Genomic DNA, 20,425 nt, shown 5'->3' on the forward strand with positions numbered 1-20,425 from the left:
TATTTAGACTGTATACATATCTGCGATGATAAGCGTGTGACAATTATAAGGTTTATATGTGAATAATGAATCGATCCAAAGATAGTTTCATTATTTGACATGAGTTATTGTCAATGTTTGATCATTGCAACAAGGTATCACTTACAAGTTAATATTACTGTCCAAAGACTTGATATTAATGTTGTGCCGGTATCTTGGATGGGGATTGTCATTATTTGAATTTTATTGATTATGGTTATTGATGTGAGCATTTTTGTTTTATTTCAGCTAATGCATCTGCTGCAACAATTTCTGCTAACATCAACTCAATTCCCATGCTAAATGGGACAAACTTCAAGGTTTGGAAAGAGAACATATTAATTGTTCTTGGCTGCATGGATCTTGACTATGCATTAAGAACTGAACAACCCCAACCTCTCAATGCGGATAGCACTCCTGATGCAAAGAAGGAGCATGAGAAGTGGGAGCGTTCAAATCGCATGAGTCTTATGATCATTAAGCGCGGCGTTCCGGAAGCCTTCAGGGGCATAGAATCCGAAGGGATTACTAAGGCTAAAGATTTCCTTGCCGAAATTGAGAAGCGTTTTGCGAAAAACGATAAGGTAGAAACAAGCACGCTTTTAGCTCGCTTGATTTCAATGAAGTATAAGGGCAAAGGAAATATCAGGGAGTACATTATGGAAATGTCTCATATTGCTTCAAAGCTTAAGGCACTTAAACTCGATCTTTGTGACGAGTTATTAGTGCATCTGGTTTTGTTGTCTCTTCCTGCACAGTTTAACCAATTTAAGGTCAGTTATAACTGTCAAAAGGAGAAATGGACTCTAAATGAGCTCATTTCATACTGTGTGCAAGAAGAAGACAGGTTGAAGCAAGATAAGACAGAAAGTGCTCATTTGGCCTATGCCTCTAAGGATAAGGGCAAGAAAAGGAAGAATGATAATGAAGCCGCTAAGGGTCCAGTTCAGAAGAAATAACATAAGGATAATCAGGGTTGTTTCTTCTGTAACAAGCCTGGACACGTAAAGAATGATTGTACAAAATATCACGCCTGGCGTGCTACTAAGGGTACGTTCCTTACTTTGGTCTGTTCTGTGGTTAATTTAGCTTCAGTACCTAGAAATACTTAGTGGTTAGACTCTGGTGCTACTACTCACATAAGTGTTTCTATGCAGGGTTGCCTGAGCTACCGAAAGCCAAGTGATGTTGAAAGACACATTTTTGTGGGCGACGATCAATCGGTAGATGTGGAAGCAATTGGGCATTTTAGGTTGCCATTAGGAACTGGTTCTTATTTGGACTTAAAAGATACTTTTGTAGTACCGTCTTTTAGACGGAATTTGATTTCAGTTTCTGTATTGGACAAATCAGGTTATTCTTGTTCATTTGGAAACAATCAATTCAGTTTATCTTTTAATTCAAATGTTGTGGGAACCGGTTATTTGAGTACTTATGATAACCTATATTTGTTTGATACAATTGCTTCTTATAATGAAACTTTGCATGCGGAATCACGTGGTACTAAGCGTAAATTAAATAAGAAAAATTCAGCGTCATTATGGCATAAGCGCTTGGGTCATATCTCAAAAGGTAGAGTTGAGCGTCTTGTGTCTGATGGCATTTTGGATTCCCTTGATTTTTCGGACTTCAACGTATGTGTTGAATGTATCAAGGGAAAACAGACCAAAGTGAAGAGATTAGGTGCCAACAGATCTTCGGATGTCTTAGAATTGATACATACGGATATTTATGGGCCATTCCCTATGGAATCCTAGAATGGTGAACAATATTTTATATCATTCATAGACGATTACTCACGTTATGGGCACCTATATCTCATTCATGAAAAATATGAGTCTCTGGATATGTTCAAAACCTATAAAGCTGAAGTTGAACAGAAGAATTAAAACCGTTAGATCTGATCGTGGTGGTGAGTACTACGGCAGATATGATGGTTCAGGTGAACAACGTCCAGGACCATTTGCTAGATACCTAGAGGAATGTGGTATCGTCCCACAGTACACTATGTCAGGTTCACCTAGCATGAATGGTGTAGCTGAAAGACGAAACAGGACTCTTAAGGATATGGTAAGAAGTATGATTGCTCATTCTTCTTTACCAGAGTCACTCTGGGGAGAAGCACTTAAGACAGCAGCTTACATTCTGAATAGAGTACCAAGTAAAGCAGTTGCTAAAACACCTTATGAGCTTTGGACTGGTCGAAAGCCCAGTTTAAAGCATTTACATATTTGGGGATGTCCAGCTGAGGCAAGGCCTTATAGGCCAAATGAAAAGAAATTGGACTCCAAAACAGTTAGCAGCTACTTTATTGGGTACCCTGATCGCTCTAGGGGCTATAAGTTTTATGATCCCACTATAAGGAATATTTTTGAGACGGGAACAGCAACATTCTTTGAGGATGTTGAGTTTGGGGGGAGAAATAAGGTTAGAGACATTAGTTTTGAGGAGGAATTGGCTTCAGATCCAATCCATACAGTTACTTTTGACAATATTCAGGTTCCTATACCTGTTGTTGCTCAAGAAGTAAATCCGGAACCTCAAGATGATAATGTTGAACAACTCCCTGTTCCAGAAGAACAAACTCAACAACCTCAAGAACCAGTGCCATTAAGGAGATCCACGAGAGAAAGGAGAAATGCTATTCCGGATGATTATATTGTATTTCTCCAAGAACATGAGGAAAGTAGTGGAATGTTAGAAGATGATCCAATCAACTTCTCTCAGGCCATGAAAAGTTCTAACTCTCAACAGTGGATTGATGCCATGAATGAAGAGTATAAGTCTATGCAAGACAATAAGGTTTGGGAACTTGTCCCATTGCCAGAAGGTGCAAAACCAATTGGTTGTAAATGGATTTTTAAAACCAAGCGGGATGCAAATGGTAATGTGGAGAGGTATAAGGCACGTCTTGTGGCTAAAGGCTATACTCAAAAGGAAGGCATTGATTATACAGAGACTTTCTCTCCGGTTTCATCGAAAGACTCTTTCAGAACAATCATGGCACTTGTTGCTCATTATGATCTTGAGTTACATCAGATGGATGTTAAGACTGTATTTCTCAATAGAGACATTGATGAGATGATCTATATGGTGTAACCAGAAAACTTTGTGTCAGGAGACCCAAAGAGTATGGTCTGCAAATTAAGGAAATCCATCTATGGACTTAAGCAAGCTCCTCGTCAATGGTATCATAAGTTTCAACAAATAATTATCTCGTTCGGTTTTGAGATGAACATTGTTGATGACTGTGTATATCACAAGTTCAGTGGGAGTAAGTATATTTTTCTGGTTCTGTATGTCGATGACATATTGCTTGCCACTAATGATATAGGCATGTTGCACGAAACCAAGAGATTTCTATCAAAGAATTTTGAGATGAAAGATCTTGGGGACGCCTCTTTTATATTAGGGATCCAGATACATCGAGATCGCTCTCGGGGTATTCTTGGATTATCACAAAAGAGCTATATCGATAAGGTACTTAAAAGGTTTGGCATGCAAGATTGCAGACCAGGTGACACCCCTGTTGCTAAAGGAGACAAGTTTAGTCTCAATCAGTGCCCTAAAGGTAACCTTGAAATTCAGGAAATGCAGAAGATTCCTTATGCTTCGGCTGTAGGAAGTCTAATGTATGCTCAGGTATGTACGCGTCCGGATATTGCGTACATTGTCGGGATGTTAGGCAGATACTTAAGCAACCCTGGTATGGATCATTGGATAGCAGTCAAAAGGGTTATGAGGTATCTTCAGAAAACAAAAGATTATATAAGGGTTATGAGGTATCTTCAGAAAACAAAAGATTATATGCTCACATACAGAAAATCAGAACAGTTAGAGTCATTGGGTATTCGGACTCTGATTTTGCTAGATGCCAAGATAGCAGGAAGTCTACATCAGGCTATATTTATATGTTAATAGGAGGAGCTATATCATGAAAAAGTATCAAACAGACACTAGTAGCTTCCTCCACTATGGCAGCAGAATTTGTAGCTTGCTATGAGGCATCCAATCAGGGAATATGGCTGCGAAATTTTATCATGGGACTGCGCATTTTGGAAAATGTTGAAAGACCACTAAGGTTATATTGTGACAATAAATCTGCAGTAATGTATTCCAATAACAACAGGAGCTCAACTAAGTCAAAACATATTGACATTAAGTTCCTGGTTGTGAAAGAAAGGGTACAGAGTGGACAGATATCCATAGAGCACATTGGGACAAACTCCATGATAGCTGATCCTCTTACTAAGGGATTATCACCCAAGGTCTTTCATGAGCATACTGCTCATATGGGTGTGGTATTATTTGAGGATATTATGTTTTAGTGGTGTAGGCATAAAAAATTGCCTATAGGTTCTCGTATATAGCTCGAGATAAAAAAAAAGACGATAAATGTTACTATCCGAGTCAAGGAGGATTATCTAAGTCAAAGGAGATCATCTGATATTGTAGAGAAGCTAAAAAGCACACAAAATATTCTCGCACATAGCTCGAGATAAAAAAAAGACGATGAATATTACTATCCGAGTCAAGGAGGATTATACAAGTCAAAAGAGATCATTTGATATTGTAGAGAAGCTAAAAAGCACACGAAATAAGTCGGCGAAGCGTACGAGTCTGTGAAACATGCTAAACGATAAAGGAACAACTCAACCAGGAGTTGTGCTTTATCCACAAAAGGGTGAAGTACCATGTGTGTCTCATATACTCTATGAGTGTTTTTCCTATGGAAAGTTGTATATCTCTTTATCAGCTTTCCAACGCATCTTAGATCATCTCATTCCGAGATCGGACGAGGGAGTTAGAGCAAAAATACCATCAGCTTTCCAACGCATCTTAGATCATCTCATTCCGAGATCGGACGAGGGAGTTAGAGCAAAAATACCCGAGATAACACAAACTGTCTCGGAAGTGCGAGACAGACTTCACTGTCTCGGAATGCGAGATAGTCATGACTGTCTCGCACCAAATATGAAGAAGGTCAAAAGACAAAAGTTGTATATCTCTTTATCAGCTTTCCAACGCATCTTAGATCATCTCATTCCGAGATCGGACGAGGGAGTTAGAGCAAAAATACCCGAGATAACACAAACTGTCTCGGAAGTGCGAGACAGACTTCACTGTCTCGGAATGCGAGATAGTCATGACTGTCTCGCACCAAATATGAAGAAGGTCAAAAGACAAAAGTTGTAGATCTCTTCATCAGCTTTCCAATGCATCTTAGATCATCTCATTCCGAGATCGGACGAGGGAGTTAAAGTCAAAATACCCTAGACAACACAAACTGTCTCGGAAGTGCGAGACAGACTTCACTGTCTCGGAATGCGAGACAGTCATGACTGTCTCGCACCAAATATGAAGAAGTTCAAAAGACAAAAGTTGTAGATCTATTCGTCATATTTCCAACGCATCTTGGATCATCTCATTCCGAGATCGGACGAGGGAGTTAGAGCTAAAATACCCGAGACAACACAAACTGTCTCAGAAGTACGAGACAGACTTTACTGTCTCGGAATGCGAGACAGTCATGACTGTCTCGCACCAAATCTGAAGAAGGTAAAAATACAAAAGTTGTAGATCTCTTCGTCATCTTTCCAACGTATCTTGGATCATCTCATTCCGATATCAGACGAGGGAGTTAGAGCCAAAATACCCGAGATAGTACAAACTGTCTCGGAAGTGCGAGACAGACTTCACTGTCTCGGCCATAGAGTTGGTTACAACACGTTTTTTGACTTAATAACTACTTGAAATCAATCATAAACATGGAGAGATGGTTACAAACTGAAAAGAGACCCACTAACATCATAAAAGGATGGTATTTAGGTAGTGGGACGATGGTTACAAAAGGGGGCTGATTAGAGAGCATCCGATCGAGCACTTGATAGAGTAATCCAGAGCAGAGAGAGAGCAGACTTGAGTTCTTGGTGTGATTCCTTGAGATTCGAGCTTTTGACTTGATCTTAAGAAGAACGACTATCTTACTTTGATAAGATCTTCGTTTCAAATTCTTACTTCGATAAACGAAGGAAGAATCATTAAACCCCCCTTCACGATCTGTGATTCGGCGGTCCATGAGTCAAAGCACTCCCGGCACAGGCAAAGTCCCACAAAACAAGAATCGATAGATGATTTTTGTGTTATTTTCTCAAGAGTTGTAATCTTCATTTTGTTGTGTAAAAAAAGTCTTATAAAAAGACTATTTCTTTCGAATTTGTTGTAATCGACTGAAGATATAATGAATTCCATGACAAAACCAACTTTTGCTGAAAACAAGTGGGAGTTTGTAATTGTGGTGTTTTATGTTTGGTTGTATTGTCTGATCAGAATAAAGTATTCAGTTAAGACACTCTGTTACATTTTGTTTGGTTTTGACCTCACTAAAGAGGACCAGTTGAAAATAGACATGTACTGATCGCATTGCATGTAATTTTCATGCTGCACATCCATGATTGATCTATGTCGTTTGATTGTATTGGTATATGTGACCATTGATGGGTCGAGTCACGATAAATGTGACGAAGGCCGCTTTGATCATATATTGATATAGTCAATGGACGAGATTGTTCGGAAATACATTTTTCAGTGATAGCAATTTTGAGCTCATAAGGTTATACACAATTTAAGGAATCATATGGTGCACAAGTGGGAGATTGTTGGATTTAATCTAAAAAATCTAATTATGGGCATATATGATTAATCAATGTGTATTGCTATCTTTTAGGATAACCCACTAAAGTGATCAATCAAGTTAGGTTAATGGGTATTTAAATAAGTCATGGGGTTATATGTGCAGATACCAGGTTGTAATTGTGATTTGTTGAGGGGCCAAATTATAAAAGTACAACATCTATAAATAAGGGGTTATGGTCCATAATCTAGGGTTACATTCTCTAATTCTCTTCACCCCCATCTAGAGAGAGAAATTCGGCTATAGAGAAAACCCTAAGGTTAGAAGATCCAAAACCCAAATCAAGTTTTCATCTATGGATTCAGGTATAAGCTCCCGCTCTTTTGATTCTTGTTAATCTCTTCGAATTAATCATTGGCTTATGGTTTTAGATCTCAAGTTTTATGATTCAGATCTAACAGGTGTCACTCCACACCACCCTATACATGCTTGCTTCGCCCTTGGCACCACGCTACATATGCTAGCTCCGTCCTTGGTGACGAATCCAAAAAAACTTTCTTTGAAGGAGTGAACGACATGTATCTATTACATAAAAATTAAAATTTTATATTATAAGTTAGCATTCTCTACAAATAGACTAAATTTGCAACTTAAATCGGCTAAAACTCAAGTGGATGCAAATATGTTTTAATTGGAGGGATTGTGAATTGCAAATTCTCAATGATATAGAATGTAAATTATTCCCTATATATATACAATCATGCTGCGATTTTCCTTAATCATAACGACTATTATGGCGTTACATACAATTTTAGTTTTTTTTTTTTTTTTTTTTTAAAGAAAGTGATGCTATTTTTCAGGCAAAAAAAAATAAGAAGGAAACTCCAGCATAAAGCAACCAAGCAAGATGCTAAATTTTAAATATCAGAAATCACATGGAGAACATGCTACCAAGCATGTCGCACTGTCGCAGTTTCTGACAATATATCACTATTTTAAAATGCTACATACATATAAGAGAAGAAAATTAGTTTCTTAAGTTACGTTCTGATATAGCAATTGGCCATTAAGTTTTTTTTAGCATTCTTATATAATATATAAAAGTTATAACCCAAAGACACGTAATCTACAGTTGGTAATTTCGATCTGTTTAGGGTGATAGCGACATCCATTTGCGAAGATTGAACTTAAAAAAAAGGGGGATAAGTGGGTAACTATTCTACGCATTAGGCGTAATTGCACAGGGAGGCTGTTCCACCTAACTATTCCACCACGTGCATAGCAGATGACAAGGACACGAGTATATCACAATCTTCACATCCTCGTTATAGTATGAGCAACTTAAGCTAAATATCACTGCTCTTAGTGCTCTGTCATAATTATTAATTATTTTATTTGATACCTAAAATCTTTTGATGAGTACAAATTAAGAATTGGTGTAATCTATAAGAATATTGTGTGTTAAATATAGAAAAAAATCTTAACCATTCAACAGATAATTAACGATTGTTATAAAAAACAGTGGTCTCTTCATCGTTTTTTTTTAATGGTTAGGATCAAATCCGTTATTTTTTGACCGTGCTAAAAAAAATTGTACATAAGACTATAAGAGCATATTCTTGTAACGACAGATAAAAGATAGCAAGAGCAGAAATTTGTTGCAAATTTATTTGCTATCAAGCTAGACAATGCATGAAAAATAAAATAAAACAACAGTGGGATCCTTCTATAGTTTTTCCTTTTTCTTTTTGGTTATCTACACACGGTATACGAAGGTCACATCTGACATAGAAATTGGTATTCTACAATGAGGAAATATTTAATCTATCAATAAATAAACTCCGACAACTATGAGCTAGCTTAAACCTATGGCAACATCAATTTCAGATCGTCGCAAACAATAGATGAAGTGAATATAAACAGTCAAAAGTAAAAGCATGCGCAATAGGTGAAATAAATATAAATAGTCAAAAGTCAGCGTAAACAATAAAAAATAGTACAAACAGTTTAAAAATGAGCATGAACAACATAACGAAGCAGTCTATTTAGACAATAATCTAGTATATGCATTTATTTTATTTTTATTTTTTTATTTTTTTTGACACAGGAATTGAATCAAATACCTTCAGTGTCATATTAAAACCTCTCAATCATCCGGGTCACTTACGATTCCCTAATTAGTATATGCATCTTTGCTATAGTTCTTTAAGTTGTTTTCGGTTTTCCTAATATATGCATCAAGCATGCACTCGTACCAAACAAACAAACTATAATCTCTCTTAAAAGACACGCATATAAATCGTAATTGAAAAGATTTTGATTACCCTAATCCCTACACCATCTTATTTCACGGACAAATATGGAGTCACATAGGACTTAAGATACCGACTTGAACGCCGCTTAGAAATTGAAATAAAAGCTAAAGATTAGGATAATATGCACTTTCTAATTATTACTTAATTGAAGAGAATTCAGATCGTAATTATTAGCCACACTAACCAAATTAATTTAATCTTCTTCAACATTCAAATGAATCTGGTCCATACAGAAGGAAACCAAGACCATCGTCAGTCAGCCATCAAGAAATTCTTCATTCCGCGTGCTCGATTGCCCATTGACAAAATTAGTGCCGACGAGGCACTGAGATGATTCTACGTGCCACGAAAGAGGATCGATGGCGACCCGGCCAGAGTTGATCCAATTTGCTGACAAAATCCATGTTTATAACTTTAACATATTGACCTACAATAATAGAAACAAATTCGCCTTGTACTATAATTTGACACCTAACAAGAGAGGCTTAGGTATTAATTGACGTATGAATCGCCGCGTTCTTCGTTTAATCCGAGCTAACAGTGTGGTCATCGAGTCAATTTGTCAGTTGGAATTCCATACAAAGATAGAAATAGTTGTCAAATAGGGACACTGACGCGTTGACGTGACGTGGCGATGAACCCGTGACATCACTCGGGCTCTTTTTGTCAAAGCACAATCGGATTCTATATATGTAAAATATCTCACTCTGGAAAACGAGCCATCAGTTAGGAGGCATGACATTTTTTGCGCTACGTACTTAATTTGTAGGATTAATTGAATTCCATTATCCTGATGTATGGTGTAATTGTTGTGTCGAAATGAACCCTCCCTCCCTTAGACTAGGCAAGCAAAGAATGCACTTGAGAGACACCAAGATTACACGGTTCGGACTAATAAAGCCTACACCCACGGCCACGGGCAACACGACAAGTAAATTTCCGCTATAGAGGACAACAATACAAAAAACTTGAGAGCTCTCTCACTCGCACCCTCCACAATCTTTAGAGTCAAACCATTCTTCTACTCATTAACCACGTGTTTGACAACCCAAATACTAGTAGATACAACCAATAGAATCTGTTAGGGAATTTTAGCCCCCCTCATACTACGATCTCTGCAACTCGGAAGCCGACTCACAATCAACAAGATATAAAACAACCACAATCAAAAAGAAAGAACAATACGATGAATTCACTACGTATTAGGGAGAACTACAAGAGGAACCACTTAACTCTCGTCTCTCAATCTCTCAACCTCACATACATAATCAACTCTCATATTCTCTCCAAAACACACTCCTTACAATCTTTTGAACGGACAAAAACTGTAAAACTCTCTCCCAATGATGTAATATTTTATACGGACAAAGATTACGAAACCCTCGTCTCTCTCATAATATTCTTGAATTAGCCTACATCCTCTGCTAACCCTAGATTACAAGAATATTGACTCTCTCTTCTCTACTTGGTTTTTTCTCCAACAATAAAAGAATATATATAGAGAAACCAAAACTCTATCTCTAACCTAACTTCCTAATTAGAATAGAATTCAAACTCTTAATCATAATGAGACCCAATCTCCTAATCATGATAGATCCCTAACATTATCTAATTCTTATGAAGTTATACAAAGAATCAAAGACACGATCCTAATAATCTTCACCTTGGATTTAATTTCCAAACTCCCTTAAAGATATATCATCGCCGTCTTAAAACTTTGCCTCTCCTGCTAGAGTCTTCTATTCTTTTACAATTCAAATCGAAACACCTGCACTCCAATTGGGACGTTGACCCTCGCTATCATCTGCTTTGTCGTGACGCCTCTACCTCTCTTGCGTACACCAAGAGATCTTCGCCACCTCTAACATCATAAGAAAATCAATCATGCATGTCCTCTCAACTTGAGCCTGACAATAGCCTCCCCCCGCTTGTTGTCCTTGACCACCTACATCGCTCGTCTCAAACTATATCGATGCACCTCTCCTACTCCACACTACGTGCCAGATACCTTCATCTCCTCCATCACTTGCCTTGGACCAATTATGAGCGCTCATCATCTTCAAGTTCAATGCCACCATGTCCATCAGTGTGTGTGTCACTCAGTCATGCTTGCTTGCAAGCTCCACCTAATCTAGCATTGTCCTCCTCGAGTCTACACACCAACCAACTACTACTCCCAATGACTCTGAATAACTATATGCTAAAAACTCTACTGCTAGAATCATCTCTGATTTTTTACACCAGTCTCATCCATCACATATTCGTTTGCCCTATTTGTCATCAGATTTATCACGCCATCACCGTCAAAACTTTTCTACAATTTCTGACTAATCTGAGCATAATTTGAAAAACCAGACACTCTCATCGCGTTCAGAACACTCAAAAACCTAGGAATTAACTCCTGGATTGTCGAAATCTACCTCTAAACCCTTAATCTGAAGATAAATTAATATGTATTGTCAGATTTGATTTAATAATTTTTAACCAAACCCTCACCTACGTGAAAAGTATTTTCGTCGCTACAGTACCTTCTTTTTTTTCTTTTCCTTCATTTTGATTCTTGTAACGCCGCCAATCTTCACTTTTGTACAACGTCTATCTTGCAAACTCGCTCTCGGATCCATCATCATGGCTCTGATACAACTTGTTAGGAAATTTTAGTCCCCCTGCGTACTATGATCTCCGCAACTCGAAAGCCAACCCACAATCAACAGGATATAAAACAGTCACAATTAAGAAGAAAGAATACCGAGATTTACGTGGTTCGGTCGACCAACTTTGACCTACATCCATGGGGCAATAATACGAGAAATCCACTATGTATCAGAGAGAACTACAAGAGGAATCACTTAACTCTCATCTCTCTATCTCTTAACCTCACATACATAATCAACGCTTATATTCTCTCTAAAAATCACTCATTACAATCTTTTGAATGGACAAAGACTGTGAAACCCTCTCCCAGTGATGTAATCTTTTGCACGGACAAAAACTACGAAACCATCGCCTCTCGCACAATATTCTTGAATCAGACTATACACTCTGCTAACCCTAGATTACAATAATATTGACTCTCTCTTATCTGTTTGGTTTTTCCTCCAACAAATCAAAACTCTATCTCTAGTCTAACTTTCTAATTAGAATATGATTCAAACTTCTAATCATGATACTCAATCTTCTAATCATGATAGATCTATAACCTTTATTAAAATTTCTTATGAAGTTATACAAATAATCAAAAATACGATCCCAACAGAATCTCCTGTGGATAAGAACAATTGTAGAGGAAGTAGATCCAAGACAAATTTCTTAGGTGACTCCCTTGAGCAAAAGTCAAAACTCCTACCTCCTTTTATAAAGTGGAGCTAACTGCGTAGAGTTCATCGCCTAATAAATTATTTATTTTCCAAGGAAACATTCAAAATTCATTCAAGTCTCTAGTTCCAAGGTGATCTTCAAGCTCCCCCTTTGACTTTGATATTAATTTCCCAACAATAATTACGTTGGTAATTTTGATGTTTGTGTATTTATACGGATAATCTATTGTAATTACATGAGTGGCCTTAAAACTTGATAGGTTGTTAACGACTTCTTTTTTATTTTTTTATTTTTTTACTGATTTTGACTTTTGATGGAGGTGGATTAGGCTAGAATTTAGGACCAGGACCAGAAAAAGGGCGACAATATAGATTATTGTCTATTAAAGTTATTGGTTGGATTATAATAATGGAACTTTAGTAATCTTTAACTAAAACACTATCCCTAACCCCATCTAACAAGAAGTCCAGATAAGCTAAACATCATTAACTTGCTGTCAAATTCTAAGATTACTCATGTAATTATATATTATAGTTAGTACTCTGGCTTGGTTTGGTAGGAGGGAATGTGAGGAGAGATGAGGGACAAAAATTATATTTTCCTTTGATAACGAGATTTTAGAGGGTGAGATAAAGTGAGGGGAGGGGAGGGATGAGACACCACAAACTGAACTAAACAGATAGAGAGAGATTAATCCCTCAAAATTAGGAGGACTCAAGAAGAGAGATAAAATAAACTACAAAAGCATGCGTCACTACTTTCCTCTCTTCCCTTCCAACCAAACATGAGTACTTAAAAGAATGTTCATCCCTCACCTTCCCTCCTCAAACCTGTTGAAGAAATTGCTAATGGCCGGAACAAATCATAAGGTGTGCGAATTGACGAGGCGTGTAATCACGGTTCTTAGGGAAAAAAATTTTGCCCCTTCTCGGTACAAAAGTCTGCAGTGGCGTCTTTGCTCACATGATTCAGCGACAAACAAACATGTTAAAGTGCACTCCAGTAACCTGTTCTGTAAAAAATAGTAAATATCTCTCTCTGACAGGAAGGAAGATAAAGCACAAATGTTTTTCAGTGTTATCAACTGAGGAGATCAAGTCTCTAGATGAATCATGTTGGAATACCAAAGGTTAAACTACATTGAGAACACCAAATGTTAAACCACGTTGGAACCTCAAAGGTTACATGTTGGTAACACCAAAGGTTGAAGAACATTGGGAACACCGAAGGTTGAAAAATATTGAGAACACCAAAGGTTAAAAATAAATAACAAACATTTTTCTTGTGTGTATTTGAAATACACAACAAACCCCCCCTCGCCAAACCAAGCCTCAGGGTCACCCATGTAAATATACAAACGTCAATGTCACTTATATATAATTACATCCTACCTCAGGGCACGTGAATTAATGTAATTGATCCTTAATTGTAACAAAATGAAGAGATCAGCCCTTGGAATGAAGGATTCAATTTCTTCCGTCATGATTTGTAATTATTCTATTTGAAGTTGCAACATGAAGAATAACATCTCATTAATCTTAGCTATATCCGATCGAATGCGAAAACTCATAAGCCATAACAAACATATAGTTTTTGTAAACCATGATACAGTAACAATTAACTCAATGGACTCAGATATCATATAACCCTCAAAGGAAATGTGTGGAAGAGGAGTACTCGTCTACAAACCGACCTGAAAAGTTTCGGAGCAAAAACTTTGTTGTTGTATATGTTAATGGCTCATAATTATAGCACTGAATGCAATTTTTAAGTCGGGAGATCCTTTTAACGACCAACCGTAACCGCCAACCACGTGCACCGAGGCCCACGGATCCTGTCGGCAGCGACGATACCGTCTGTGCCCACTTGAACTGCCAACTGCTTTGCGGGACCCACCTATCCTGCACCCTCTCATGTGCATCTCACCTAACTAGCTAGCTCTTTCAGCTGATTCTCTTGTGTACCCCGCAGAACGATAAGGTGAGATTTTGGGTGTTTTTTTGGTGCCATTTGCTTTTCTCCGTGGCCGAATCTTACGATTATGGTGGGTCCCAGCACGCTGATCGCCCTGTTTTGCGTTTTTTTTTTCGGTAGGGAATTAAAGTCGACAGGGATGAAGATAATAATAATCTTACTATTAATTAATTAAGCGATTGATAGCATTATATCATATACTCCTTTAAAAGTAAAAGTTTAGAAAAATCTTTCAATGATCAATATTATCATTCACTATTTTGAATATTTTATTAATATCTTAATCTATCATAATCATAATTACATCGTATCCTAATCCTACGTGAATCATCTATACTTTAACAATTTAAAAAGTAATATTAATAAAATATATAAAACATCTTTATGGTATTAGTTTGTTATGATAAAGAAATTATACGTAGCTCACATACTATATAATACATGAAGTATTGTAAAAAAACCCTAAAAATTTTAAAATTACACAAAATATCTTGAAAAGTTTAAAATTATAAAAACCATCGCGATGTCTCAAAACTTAGAATAACAAACATGAAATTAAGAAATTAATAGTAGTTTGTGAAGAATTTAAAATTTGCAGTTAGCACCTTAATGTCTCAAAATTTATAGAAACACTCTCAAAAGTTCACAAACAAGCACCGGGAAATTCTAAAATTTCATAACTTGTAAACAACATAGATGAATTTAAGGGATTACTATGATGCATCCAAAAATTTCTAACATTTCAAAACTTAAAGCAACAAACATAAAATTAAGAAATTAATAGCAGCCTCTGAAGAATTTAAAATTTTTAATTAACACCCTAGATATCTCAAAAATTATGGAAACAACCTCAAAAGTTTAAATTATAAAAACTCACCCTAAAATTCTAAAATTTAAAAATTTATAGATAATAAAAGATGAATTCAAGATATTACCTTCAAACAGCTAAAATTTTAAAATTTATCAAAATTAACCTTAAAGTTATAAAAATTATAAAAAAACTCTTTCAAATTTTAAAAATCATAAAAAACTCTAAATTTTCAAAAATTTTAATAAGTACACAACAAATCTAGAAACTATTAGTAGACCGCTAAAAATTTAAAATTTTCCAAAATTAATCTATAATTTTAATAGTTAAAAAAAGCACCCTCAAAATTTTAAAGTTGCAAGAAATATCCTGACATTTAAAAAAATTACCACTGACACATTAAATATAGAAGTTATAACTACCAAACTTAAAAGAATTAAAAAAAACTATTTTAAAGTTTTAAAAACTACAAACCGCACTCTCAAAGTTCAAAATCATAAAAAATAACTGAAATTTTAAAACTTGGCAAAGAAAAGTGTAATTGATGGTACTTTTTTTATTAAGATATGTGTGTTTGTGAGTGAGTGAGTGAATGAGTGTGTGTGTGTGTGTGTGTGTGTGTGTGTGTGTGTGTGTGTGTAATTTCCAATTTAGGGTTTACTATCGATCCCTTTTCAACATCTAAAAATAGTTGATACTAGTAAACAAAAGCAATAAGAATTGATTAAAATATTTGTTAAGGAATAAAATTTTAAAAAACATTATAGCTTAAAATTATCACCACTATATAAATTAAAGTAACTACATATAATTTTACTAATAGGTTGGAGCAGGAAAAATACATTAGTAAATTAATTGATAAATATTTAAATCCATAAAAATGATAAAATATTATAATATAGTAGCTTAGCATTAATTAATTATAATTTAGAAACATTAATTTGTGATGTTAATAATATTTATAAGGTAAAAGAATACAAGAAATTACATATAGAGAAACTATCAGAATGTTCAGAAATACCCTTCAAAAGAATTAAGCTATTTCCATTGCAAATGAGAAAGTAATGAAAATAAATTTAAAATTCAAAAAATGTCCATAAATCACTTGAGAAAAATATCAAAGTCTATATTTTAAGCAGTTTGTGTTCAACATCGGAAATACATTTGACTTATTGAAAAGTTAAATAAGTAGATAAAAGATTAACGAGCCTAGGAAAGATAACAGCATAAAAAATACAATTCTAGTTTGATGTCACAATCGATATAGATGATGAAGCCACTACTCTAGAATTTCCTAGGAAAAAGAAAAACGTGAAGAATGATTGATCTTAGCTGAATAAAAAAATAAAACAAAATGAATAAAAGATAATTTTTTCTTAAATATATTATAGAATAGTTTAATTATTTTGAGTGAAATTAGAAATCTTTATAGGGGAGTTTCATGAACTTTTTTGTAGTATTTTTATATGTTTATGTGGATGCTTTTATCATATAAAAGTATACTAGAGTTAACATTAATCTTTAATTTATAATTTTTTATGAAGTCTATCAATGATCAGGAACAAACTTCATATTTCTTTTATATCATTTTAGCATACTTTTAATCAATCACTTTGCTTTATTGGTATTAAATATTTACCTAATACTATTTTAATATTTTTACTTTTGCAACACTATATTTTCTCAAGTAAATCTTGGTTTCATATCGGTCAAAATAATATGAAAATTCAAATTAGCTTCAAATTATATTTGTTTTCTATCAATTTAAATATCAAAATAAAAATAATTTAAATTGGGTGTAGTACATTTAAACAAACATAATAAAAATCACGATATAAAAGTTTAGAAACAAAAGTGAGCACAAACTATTAAAGTGAAACTGATGAACAAATTTTAGTTAAAAAATAAGCCAAAAATACGTGATCATGATATTTAACCATGTGCATTGCACGTGTATAAAATCTAGTGCTCCTTTAAAAATGGGAGTTTAGGAAAAACTTCTAATTAACAAAAATATACTTCGTCCTTTTAGATCTTATATTATTATCCTATCATATTTTAATTAATAGCTATGAGTTTTAATTGTTCTAACCTATTCTAATTTATAAGTATATATCACCTTTAGCTTCAATTAAATATTATATTAAGATTTAATTCTATGGATAATATGTGAATACAATGATTCCAATATCATTGGCTAGGTGCACTTAAAAAAAATCATCAGCTAGGTTTTCTAGACATTTTATAAAAAAGAAAACTTTTAAAAATTTTGAGTAAAATTAGAAATCTTTAAGAATTTTCATGAACTTCTTTTAAGTTTTTTTATATGGTTGTTTGAATGATTTTGTCGTATAAAATTATAATAGAGTTAGCATTCTAGCTTGATTATATAGTGTATAAGATGTATTGATTAATGTTGAACTAATCATAAATGCTAGTGGACATTTTTGGTTTTATGTTAGTTGGATATTATATTGATTTTATGAATACTAGAACCATTTGATGTTATTATTTCTCTTATAACTATTATTTGCTTCGGCTTAGTTGAATTCCCTTCACCAAGTCATTCAAAATACGTATAGTATAACCGTGTTCTGATCCATAATTTGTAGTTTTGTGGCCGGGTGGCCCTATCGCAATAATCAGTTGGTAATACGTATAGGCCAAAACACAAACGGATTTCGATAAGTTTACTGGATATGTCGAAATAGGGATCATGCCAATTGATGATATTTTATTTTAATTTATGATTTTATCAGGGTTCGGTTTGGTCTATGTCACTGCAAGCTTGAGCAGATCATTTTCACTTGTTACTGTACATTATTAGCATTAGTGCTGCAGATAATATGAAACCTTAAGATAGTCAAGCTATCCAAGATTTCCCTTATCATTATGAGGTTACGTATGGTCATTAAACACTGAATACGATTCTCCACTAGTAGAAAAACGATCAACCTAGACGGAAATTTCCGTCTAGGTTGATTGCAATTCCGTCTAGATTGATCAATCTAGATAGAAATCAACCTAGACGGAATAAAGAATTCCGTCTGGGTTGGTTTTTTACAACCTAGACGGAAATTCCGTCTAGGTTGATTCAATCTAGACGGAATTCCGTCTAGGAAATTCCGTCTAGGTTGATTCAATCTAGACGGAATTCCGTCTAGATTGCCTTTTTTCAGGAAAAAAAATTAATAATGTGTTATATATCACTCTATTTTTAAAAAAAATTATTTCACATATTTTCACATCACAAACTTAAATAATCACACATACTTATAGCACGAATGAAACTTAAATGAGTATAAACTTGTAAGTGTTTAAAACTCAATAATGATTACTAGTGTTGTTCAAATGAATTAACATGTAGTTGAGTTAGGGTTTTCAGAATTGAACTCGTTTATTTTTTATCATAAATTAGGGTTTCTAAACTAAATTCAACAATAAATAATAATAATTTAAAAATTCTAAAGCTCAGTAAGAAAGAATCAATACATTTTATAAAATAGATTCAACAACGGACTACATGGCACGGCGCCCCCGGGGGGCTCGGGAAGGCGTGGGGGTGCGGGAGAGGGGCCTACCGATTGGGGAGGGGAGCTGCTCGGAGGGGGAGGGGGAGGTCACGAGGGGGGCGCGATAGGGGGAGGGATGGGGGGCTCAGGGAGGAGGGGAGGGGGGAGGAGGAGGAGGGCTTGCTGGATGTGGAGGGGGGGGAGGGGGGATGGAGGGGTCGAGGACCAAAGGAAGGGGGATAGGGGGGCTAGTCCGGGGAAGGGGGGTGGTCGGAGAGAAGGGGGGGGTCTGGAAGGGGGCGGCACGAGGGGGAGAGGCCGGAGGGGGGTGAGGCCGAGGAAGGGGGGTCAAGGAGGGGGGGTTATGAGGGCCATCGAGGGAAAAAAAAGAAGAGGGGCGGGCCGAAAGGAGGGGGGCTCGGGGCCGGCCGGGCCGAGGGGGCGGGGGGGAAGCAGAGGTAGGATGGGGGGGATGAGGGGAGGAAGGGGTGGAGATGAGCGGAGGTGGCCGTCTTGCGAGGATTGGAATCGGGGGAAGAGCCGAAGGAAGGCGGTCGGGAGAGGGGGAGGGCTGGCCGGGGGAGGCCGGAGGAGCGGGGTTGGGAGGGGGGTCGGGGAGAAGGGCCGGAGGAGGAGGTCGTGAGAGGGGGAGAGTAAGAAGAGGTTGAGAGAGATAAGAGGGGGAGCGGGGGAAAAATTTGGCAAAGCTGATAATGTCCCTAAGGCAAGACATTTGATAGTTTCCTAGGCAACCTAGACGGAATTTTCGTCTAGGTTGGAGCAACCTAGATGGAATTCCGTCAACCTAGACAGAATTCCGTCTAGGTTGACTGTTCCGTCTCGTTTGTCAAACTAGACGGAATTTTCCGTCTAGTTTGATCCAAACTAGACGGAACAATCTAGACGAAAATTTTCCATCTAGTTTGCTCCAAACTAGACGGAATTTTTTTTCCGTCTAGATTGTTCCGTCTAGTTTGGCCGATTTTCTACTAGTGCTCATTTCTAATGTATATGTCTGTATATCAATTTTATTTCATTTCAGTCTACAAACCTGACTGTAGTGTGGTACCTTTGTAATTTCCTTTATATATTCATAGCATTATCACATTGATTGACATATGACTTAATATGAATTCTATATATTTTGAAGGTTAATATAACATTAATCTGATGGGTGGCACTAGAGGCACATCCCCAATCACATCCCAAAACATACACCCTCTCTCATATGCTACAGTACACCGAGCCTCATATGAGATTTTAAAATTTTAAAATCTCATATGGGGCCCGGTGCACTGTAGCATATGAGAGAGGGGGTGTGGTTTGGGATGTGGTTGGGGGTGTGCCCCTATCATTTTCCTAATTTGATTCGTTCTCTTTTGTTTTCTACAAGTACTATCCAAGCTTTAGAAAGGTTTTATTTTTTTAATGGTGATACATCATATCACATATATTAATTTTAGTAATTATAAATTGTTGATATTATAGTGATCACACAGTCAGTATGTATCCAGGGTAGGATAGTTTCGATGAGGTAAAAAAGATGAATGAGGGGACCACCTCCTTCCCCGACTTTATGTCTGGTTCTTGAATTAGGGAGCTGAGAAATATGCACATGAAAAAACTCGTGAGAGGACGGGGATAGGTTCCCCAGTTGTACCTCCGATGACTAAGTTAGATGGTAAATTTGAGTGGAAGAAGAAACAGAACTTAAGAGTTCTCCTTCTCTTTTTTTAAAAAAGCCCCCGTCCGTGGGGCGAAAAAATATTACATGTATATATATTGTGGGTGAAGGGTAGATTGAACACTTTGGCCTAGTACGGAGAAGTAATCACGAGATATAGGC

This window comes from Asparagus officinalis, chromosome 5, assembly GCF_001876935.1.
Source record: "Asparagus officinalis chromosome 5, Aspof.V1, whole genome shotgun sequence".
In the NCBI taxonomy this organism is placed as follows: domain Eukaryota; kingdom Viridiplantae; phylum Streptophyta; class Magnoliopsida; order Asparagales; family Asparagaceae; genus Asparagus; species Asparagus officinalis.